A 10168-nucleotide genomic window follows, 5' to 3' on the forward strand; every position below is an offset into this window, starting at 1 on the left:
TTAATGGGAAACATAAAGAAGGGTGGGGTGAATGTTAAAGCTGACATTACACTCTACCAAAGTATGTCAACAACCGTGAGGGACGATGTCGGGCAGGGGGTTATTAAGTTAACTCGGCAACTGAAAGTAAAACGTAGCATATATATACTGTTATTCAAAACCACATCTGGCAAACAAACAAAATCTGTAACTTAGTATCATTGGGGAGCAAAAACGTAGCTGACGTCACCAGCTATCACCCCATACCAACAAACCTCGGGGGACGGTATCATTTATGGTGTTATTAACACCCAAACTCGACGTAAAGTCGCATTTACAGTTTAAATACGGTTTTTCAACACGATTTTTGGCTAACAAATCAAATCTGTAACTCAGTATCATTGGGGTCCCCATGGTAGCTGACGTCACCAGCTATCACCCCATGCCAACAAACCTCGGGGGACGGTATCATTTATGGTGTTATTAACACCCAAACTCGACGCAAAGTCGCATTTACAGTTTATATACGGTTTTTCAACACGATTTTTGGCTAACAAATCAAATCTGTAACTCAGTATCATTGGGGTCCCCATGGTAGCTGACGTCACCCTCTATCACCCCATACCAACAAACCTCGGGGGACGGTATCATTTATGGTGTTATTAACACCCAAACTCGACGCAAAGTCGCATTTACAGTTTATATACGGTTTTTCAACACGATTTTTGGCTAACAAATCAAATCTGTAACTCAGTATCATTGGGGTCCCCATGGTAGCTGACGTCACTCTCTATCACCCCATACCAACAAACCTCGGGGGACGGTATCATTTATGGTGTTATTAACACCCAAACTCGACGCAAAGTCGCATTTACAGTTTATATACGGTTTTTCAACACGATTTTTGGCTAACAAATCAAATCTGTAACTCAGTATCATTGGGGTCCCCATGGTAGCTGACGTCACCAGCTATCACCCCATACCAACAAACCTCGGGGGACGGTATCATTTATGGTGTTATTAACACCCAAACTCGACGCAAAGTCGCATTTACAGTTTAAATACGGTTTTTCAACACGATTTTTGGCTAACAAATCAAATCTGTAACTCAGTATCATTGGGGTCCCCATGGTAGCTGACGTCACCCTCTATCACCCCATGCCAACAAACCTCGGGGGACGGTATCATTTATGGTGTTATTAACACCCAAACTCGACGCAAAGTCGCATTTACAGTTTATATACGGTTTTTCAACACGATTTTTGGCTAACAAATCAAATCTGTAACTCAGTATCATTGGGGTCCCCAAAGTAGCTGACGTCACCCTCTATCACCTTATACCAACAAACCTCGGGGGACGGTATCATTTAAGGTGTTATTAACACCCAAACTTGACGCAAAGTCGCATTTACAGTTTATATACGTTTTTTCAACACGATTTTTGGCTAACAAATCAAATCTGTAACTCAGTATCATTGGGGTCCCCATGGTAGCTGACGTCACCAGCTATCACCCCATGCCAACAAACTTCGGGGGACGGTATCATTTATGGTGTTATTAACACCCAAACTCGACGTAAAGTCGCATTTACAGTTTAAATACGGTTTTTCAACACGATTTTTGGCTAACAAATCAAATCTGTAACTCAGTATCATTGGGGTCCCCATGGTAGCTGACGTCACCAGCTATCACCCCATGCCAACAAACCTCGGGGGACGGTATCATTTATGGTGTTATTAACACCCAAACTCGACGCAAAGTCGCATTTACAGTTTATATTCGGTTTTTCAACACGATTTTTGGCTAACAAATCAAATCTGTAACTCAGTATCATTGGGATCCCCATGGTAGCTGACGTCACCAGCTATCACCCCATACCAACAAACCTCGGGGGACGGTATCATTTATGGTGTTATTAACACCCAAACTCGACGCAAAGTCGCATTTACAGTTTATATACGGTTTTTCAACACGATTTTTGGCTAACAAATCAAATCTGTAACTCAGTATCATTGGGGTCCCCATGGTAGCTGACGTCACCCTCTATCACCTTATACCAACAAACCTCGGGGGACGGTATCATTTATGGTGTTATTAACACCCAAACTCGACGCAAAGTCGCATTTACAGTTTATATACGGTTTTTCAACACGATTTTTGGCTAACAAATCAAATCTGTAACTCAGTATCATTGGGGTCCCCATGGTAGCTGACGTCACCCTCTATCACCCCATACCAACAAACCTCGGGGGACGGTATCATTTATGGTGTTATTAACACCCAAACTCGACGCAAAGTCGCATTTACAGTTTATATACGGTTTTTCAACACGATTTTTGGCTAACAAATCAAATCTGTAACTCAGTATCATTGGGGTCCCCAAAGTAGCTGACGTCACCATCTATCACCGCATACATTAAACCTCGGGGGACGGTATCATTTATGGTGTTATTAACACCCAAACTCGACGCAAAGTCGCATCTACCGTTTATGTACGGTTTTTCAACACGATTTTTGGCTAACAAATCAAATCTGTAACTCAGTATCATTGGGGTCCCCAAAGTAGCTAACGTTACCCTCTATTACCCCATGCCAACAAAAATCGGGGGACGGTATCATTTATGGTGTTATTAACACCCAAACTCGACGCAAAGTCGCATTTACAGTTTAAATACGGTTTTTCAACACGATTTTTGGCTAACAAATCAAATCTGTAACTCAGTATCATTGGGGTCCCCATGGTAGCTGACGTCACCCTCTATCACCCCATACCAACAAACCTCGGGGGACGGTATCATTTATGGTGTTATTAACACCCAAACTCGACGCAAAGTCGCATTTACAGTTTATATACGGTTTTTCAACACGATTTTTGGCTAACAAATCAAAACTGTAACTCAGTATCATTGGGGTCCCCATGGTAGCTGACGTCACCCTCTATCACCCCATACCAACAAACCTCGGGGGACGGTATCATTTATGGTGTTATTAACACCCAAACTCGACGCAAAGTCGCATTTACAGTTTATATACGGTTTTTCAACACGATTTTTGGCTAACAAATCAAATCTGTAACTCAGTATCATTGGGGTCCCCATGGCAGCTGACGTCACCCTCTATCACCTTATACCAACAAACCTCGGGGGACGGTATCATTTATGGTGTTATTAACACCCAAACTCGACGCAAAGTCGCATTTACAGTTTATATACGGTTTTTCAACACGATTTTTGGCTAACAAATCAAATCTGTAACTCAGTATCATTGGGGTCCCCATGGTAGCTGACGTCACCAGCTATCACCCCATGCCAACAAACCTCGGGGGACGGTATCATTTATGGTGTTATTAACACCCAAACTCGACGCAAAGTCGCATTTACAGTTTATATTCGGTTTTTCAACACGATTTTTGGCTAACAAATCAAATCTGTAACTCAGTATCATTGGGGTCCCCATGGTAGCTGACGTCACCCTCTATCACCCCATACCAACAAACCTCGGGGGACGGTATCATTTATGGTGTTATTAACACCCAAACACGACGCAAAGTCGCATTTACAGTTTATATACGGTTTTTCAACACGATTTTTGGCTAACAAATCAAATCTGTAACTCAGTATCATTGGGGTCCCCAAAGTAGCTGACGTCACCATCTATCACCGCATACATTAAACCTCGGGGGACGGTATCATTGATGGTGTTATTAACACCCAAACTCGACGCAAAGTCGCATCTACCGTTTATGTACGGTTTTTCAACACGATTTTTGGCTAACAAATCAAATCTGTAACTCAGTATCATTGGGGTCCCCAAAGTAGCTAACGTTACCCTCTATTACCCCATGCCAACAAAAATCGGGGGACGGTATCATTTAGGGTGTTAACACCCAAACTCGAGGCAGAGTTTCATCTACCGTTAGTATACGGTTTTTCAACACAGTTTTTGGCTTACAAGTCAATCTTACTTTTGGAATTTGTCATTAAAATTAAAACCTGCAGGGTCTCGCCCGCTTTCTTGTCAAACCGGGTGGTCTCAAGTGCCGATGATCAATTCGGATGCCAAAGGTATCCGCGCGATCGCGTAGCGTAGCGATCGCACTCTCTGCGTGTGGTCAAGGGCCAAAGTTCGTTGTGTGGGTCCAAGGGGCTAAGCCCCCGGAAACTCCGCGATTTTCGTCTTTTCTAAGTAGGCAAACTGCTTGAAATTGACTTTTTCGAGCTATGATTTATAAATGCTCAAATATTTTTCAATAACTTAGAGTTATACATGACTGCCGAATAATAAAGACAAAATAAACTGGTCTTGGTGATTCTTCCAGCAGCCAAGCCACTTGAAATTCGCGCTACTTTACAAAGCTATGATTTCTTAAATTTTCAAATGTATGGCAATAACCTGGACATTGCTGTTAGTTATACTCTACAGTATAAAGAAAAATAGTCAGCTGACCATTGACTAGAGTCAACATTACATAAACTGCTACATAAACTGAATGACTATTTATTTTTTGTGTGTGTCACGGTGATTCAGTTGTGACTTCATTTTTTTCCTGCCCTGGTTTAGGTTATGTACGATGTTTAAATACAAACATTCTGGCATCTCTCAGTACCCAGAAAACACAAACTTCGTTCGCAACCTTTTGCTGTGTAAAAGCAGGGATCGTTTGTGTCACGATATCACTATACTGAAGCGCTTACGTGATACCTGGAATGTGTTATTTGCCGTGGTTGCAGTTGGGAATAGGAAGAGTGAACTGAAAAGTGTGAATATTTAGTCGATGGTTTTATTCACATTAAAAAAGGTCAAAATGTTTCAGTAGTACTTGCTAACGTTGATTATTTATAACAGCTATAAAACCAGGCACCCAACTTTCAAACAGCTAGGGCGCACAACTTTCGAACCGATCGGCGAGAGCCAAAATCAAATTCAAACCTGGAGCCCCGCCCGGTTAAATCGGACTGGCGAGAACCCTGGCGTTGTTACCTGGTTAATACATATTCAAAATTCATGAAGGGCAACTTCAGAACATGGAACAAGAGTGATCATCACAACCTGGGATAAATAGCCTTATCATGCATGGATACAATTGTACTAATTGAATTAGTGCTCCTGCTTTTGTATTTTTGATGGTCAGTGTATCTTATCAGATCTGTATTCAGCAGGTGTTAGATCTGTGGTAGAGAAACATTATCATTGGTTGAGTGCACTTTAAAGGGAACACGCATACACCCTTTGTTCATTATATGACGTTTGTGACTTATAAAATACAAGTTGATCCCTTCATATCCAATATATGTCTTCTGAAACATCACGAGGGTACCTTTGTTGGAACATAAAAGGAGATTGAAGAATTTAGCCGACGATAGAAAACAAGATTTAGGTAACTGCATGCCTGTTGATTATGCCCTTTAAAGGAGTTGGTTAACGATATAGTACGGATTAAACCGATAGTGACTGAAAAAAAAAACTTGAGGTTTCATCGGTTGTTGATTACACAGACTTGTGTAGGTACGTTTTGTTGACCTGGATTCAGGTCTCTCTAAATGATACACCAATAGTTAAAAGTCGAAAGAGCTATTTTTTAAATTTTCATTCCAGTGAAGTTAGAGCATGTGTACACATCAATGAAAGATGACCAAACTTGATCATAGTGTCCTTGAGTAGTGGGTCATATGGGTGTTTAGTAAGTTTATGCCAAAGGTTATACAGAGGTCATCTGGGTTAATTATGTGAACACACTCAAAATGCTTCTCCTATATGGGTGATCACCAGGGTTGTCACCAGACCATTTTTAGAGCCGGGTAATTTGTGACAGTGATCCGCGCCCTGGGGGAGGGGTATAAAGGGAGGGGGTGTCCCCCTCCCCTTTTGAAAATTTTTCAAATCCTGATGGTGCCTACATTCATAATGGTGGCATTTAGAAAGGGTTTTGATCCTCAAAATTGTTCTGAGATACCTTTGTTTTTTCATGTGGATCACTGAATTTTCCTGGGATCTTTTTTGGTATATTTTTGTATTTAGAGCCCCTCATTACTCACCCCAGTGTTATTGTTCCAAATGCACATTGTTCTCATTTAGTATGCATGACCATTAAATCCCCCCAAAAAGGAATTCACATTTTACCTGTACGGCAGTGTACGCGGGAAATCATTGATACAGCAGGCTGTCGTCTGATGATTTGCATGGTACAGTACTGTACAACATTCTTACAATGTGCGTGAAACACGTGTTCTTAGTTAAACTTGGCAAATCGCCAAGAAACGATTGGCAGTAGAACGTCTCTACATGCATAGCTAAACAGCGAACAGTATGCAATGCACCGAGTCTTGGCTCGACATGTTTTTCGAACAGTACTCAGTGCAACGTTTCCTAGCCTAATGTGCCTAAAGTCCACACAAAACGCGAGGCCTAATGTTACTACTAAAAATGATATGTAACCCCGAAAGGATAAGGCACGAAGTTTCCTTCTTGCTTTTTATTACTTCTGGTAACCAGAACATATCGGGGAATAAAATAAACATGTATAAGAAGGTTTTGCCCTTCAACATGAAACCATTCTCGTTTAAAACTTTCTTTCAGTCAAAGTTCGTGAACTTCGTACTCGTGCTCGTAGGCCTACTCTGGATGTTTACAATAAACAATTGCATATAACGTGTGTTGGTTACAAGCGATCGGTTTACGCTACCTCCACGCTATGAATAGTGTTGTATCGATCGGTTCACTCCCATTGTGTCGGTGGTGAAAAGCAAGCGAGGGGAATTTGCGTTCCTTTATTTGGAGTGCGGGGAAAGTAGCGTTCCTTTATTTGGAGCGGGGTTAATTACAGATAAGCTGCGCTTTGCACTGAATCGCGCTAATCTTTACCAAGTTACTTATTGGCGGTACTGTAGGCTAATTTGTGCTGGGCGGTAAGGCTGAAATCAGGGGCGTAGCGAAGGTTTTTTTGTTGGGGGGGTGTGGAGAATTTGATTTGCCGACGGATCTGGAAGTGGTGACTGAAATGGGGGAGGGGCCTAAGGGGAGGGGGTGTCCCTCTCCCCTTTGGAACATTTTTAGTTTTGAAACGTCCTTAGATGCAATCTGGTGCATATTTTAAGTCAAATTTGATTTGCCGACGGATCTGGAAGTGGTGACTGAAATAAGGGAGGAGTCTAAGGGTAGGGGGTCTACCCCTCCCCTTTGGAAAATTTTTAGTTTTGAAACGTCCTTAGATGCAATCTGGTGCATATTTTAAGTCAAATTTGGCACGGAAGAAGCTCCCGTTCTCCTTTTCTCTATTCAGCTTTCCTTCTTTCTTCCCCTTCCGCTCTCTTCACCTTTTCTCCTTTTGCCGACAGACCAAAAATTTGCCGACAGCGACCAAATTATTGGGGGGGGGGTGTGACACCCCCACACCCCCACCCCCGCTCGCTACGCCCCTGGCTGAAATTGACCTTGAGTACCGGGCGGAAATTTTGAGAGCTGGGTAGCACCGCCCGGCGTGGTGACAACCCTGGTGATCACCATGTGCTGGGTCATAGTGTTCACTTAATATGGAGACATAATTATGGTGAGTTCAAAATATGGATGTCAAAGATCATCTACTTATCTTTTGCAGTAAGTTGTATGTAACTACCGAAGGTTCTTTTCGTGCAGTTTGCATTGGATTATGAAGAATGTTGGTCATAGTGTTACTCAGTGGCGTAGGAAGGTACTTTTGAGAGGGGGGGGGGGGCTGAAGACTGATGGCCGGCCTGGGGGAGGGGTCTAAGGGGAGGGAGTATCCCCCTCCCCTTTTGGAAGTTTTTGCAGGTGGCCTCAGATGCAATTTGGTGCAATATAGCACACTTCAACACTCACTCCATTTTGTAAACTTAATTTTGTATTTTCACCTGGCCTTAGATGCAATTTGGTGCTCCAAATGAGATTTTTTTCTCATTTGGAAATGAAAAAGGGGTTTTCTGACTTGCGAAGCGGGGGGGCGGAATGATACTTCTGCCCCTCCACATTTTTCACTGGGGGGGGGGGGGGCTGGCGCCCCAGCCCCCCGGTTCCTACGCCCTTGGTGTTACTTGAACAGTAGTGGTAAGAATTTGGGGCCAACGGTCATCCGGGGCCCAAATTTGCGATTTTGTGTACTACACTGTGATTTTTTTCAGCAATAAAAGTTTTTTTTAAAAGAAATATGACTAAATTTTTAAATAAACTTTCAATTTTTTATAGTTCAAGAAGGTAATCCACAGTGGCGTAGGAATGTACTTTTGAGTGGGGGGGGGGGGGGCTGAAGACTGATGGCCGGCCTGGGGGAGTGGTTTAAGAGGAGGGGGTGTCCCCCTCCCCTTTGAATTTTTTTTGCATTTCCAGGTAGCCTCAGATGCAATTTGGTGCAATATAGCACACTTCAACACCGACTCCATTTTGTAAACTTAATTTTGTATTTTCACCTGGCCTTAGATGCAATTTGGTGCTCCAAATGAGATTTTTTTTTCTCATTTGGAAATGAAAAAGGGGTTTTCTGACTTGCAAAGCGGGGGGGGCGGAATGATACTTCCGCCCCTCCACATTTTTCACTGGGGGGGCTGGCGCCCCCAGCCCTCTTGGTTCCTACGCCCTTGGTAATCCATAATTAGTATACCCTGTAATTTGCTTAAAAAGTCATGGTCTTTTCTCTTCTCTTCTACTTAGATATTAATTTCATTACTTGTCGTTTGTTGCATGTCTATTGAAGAATTAGGTTCTTATCAGCTAACTGCTGAATGCCGGAAGATCTATGAAGATTCATGTGGAGTTTGTCTTCGTTTGTTTGTTGTGTGTATGTGTAACTAAAAAAGTCAATGCAACTTAAAACTTCATGAAATGTACGTATAACTTGAAAAGATATCAGCCCAGCTGCTTTTCACGTAGTTTTGGCCGTTATGCGTTTGATTGCAAAAACTGGTACACAATCAAATCATCATCTTAACATTGTTGAAAATATGAAAATATCTCAACTACTTATACAGTAAGTAAACCTTGATTGAAAGCCATACTTGATATATACATTCCCCTTATTATATACAAGAAACATATTGTATATGTGCTGTCAATGTTAAATGCCAGATATCGAGTCAATATATTAGGTTAATTTATGTATTTCGAATCATGAGCCGTTTATTCTTTTTTATTCACTTTAACCAGTCATTTATAAAATAAGTTTTTTTCGGCACAATTTGAACAAGGAGGTCAGATACGTTATATCCTGTGACGGAATTGATGCTTTAACGCAAACGTATTTGAGAGAAATAACCAAAAACCATGGATTTGATCATCGTGTTTGCAACTCGGTGGTCCAACGTCTTAAAACAATTCACATGCTTATATGCAATTAGGTTGATTGAAGACAATTTGAGAAAAATGCCATGATAACATTTATTGCTAACCAATTTATATGATATGTTTTGTCTAAACCAAATTTACAGTTGGATCATTGTCATTAGACTACCCATCACATGTTATCTCAAATTGGTTCTATGGATCCCATTTTAGGAAAATCGGGCCTGAACTTTCACAATTTGCTTATACTGTCGACATGATTTTGTTGTCTGTCAAATAAATCCATCTTTAGTTCACGGCGATTAATTCCTTTGGTATTTAAAGGGAATACAACATCGCTAAGCCTTCTATTCTCCATTGCGGTTGCATATCGATAACCTTCTACACACATACTGAATGAAGTTTGGAGACATATTAACTATATTTTGACTAACTCTTGTAATACGGTGAAATGTGACTGTACACTGACACTACAATCTATTCCGAATTGGTCCGGATATACTGATCGGGGAAGTTTCTTGGTATTTCATTTCAACGATACTATATGAGTAGGGTCATTTTAAGTTTACTTATGTATCTTTGTATATAATAAACGGTATTCCGTAAAAAAATCATAGCTTTCCTAATAGCTTCATTTTATATTACGGCTTTATCAATTAATTTCTCTTCTTTCTATAATGTGAGACACATTCTCTCTACACTGAATATAAATCGGATAGCTTGCGTCGAGTTTAGGTGTTAATAACACCCTAAATGATACCGTCCCCCGAGGTTTGTTGGTAACTTGGGGTGGTAGAGGGTGAAGTCAGCTACGTTTTTTGCTCCCCAATGATACTGAGTTACAGATTTGATTTATTAGCCAAAAATCGTGTTGAAAAACCGTATTTAAACTGTAAATGAT

The sequence above is a fragment of the Apostichopus japonicus genome, chromosome 16, assembly GCF_037975245.1.
Source record: "Apostichopus japonicus isolate 1M-3 chromosome 16, ASM3797524v1, whole genome shotgun sequence".
In the NCBI taxonomy this organism is placed as follows: Eukaryota; Metazoa; Echinodermata; class Holothuroidea; order Aspidochirotida; family Stichopodidae; genus Apostichopus; species Apostichopus japonicus.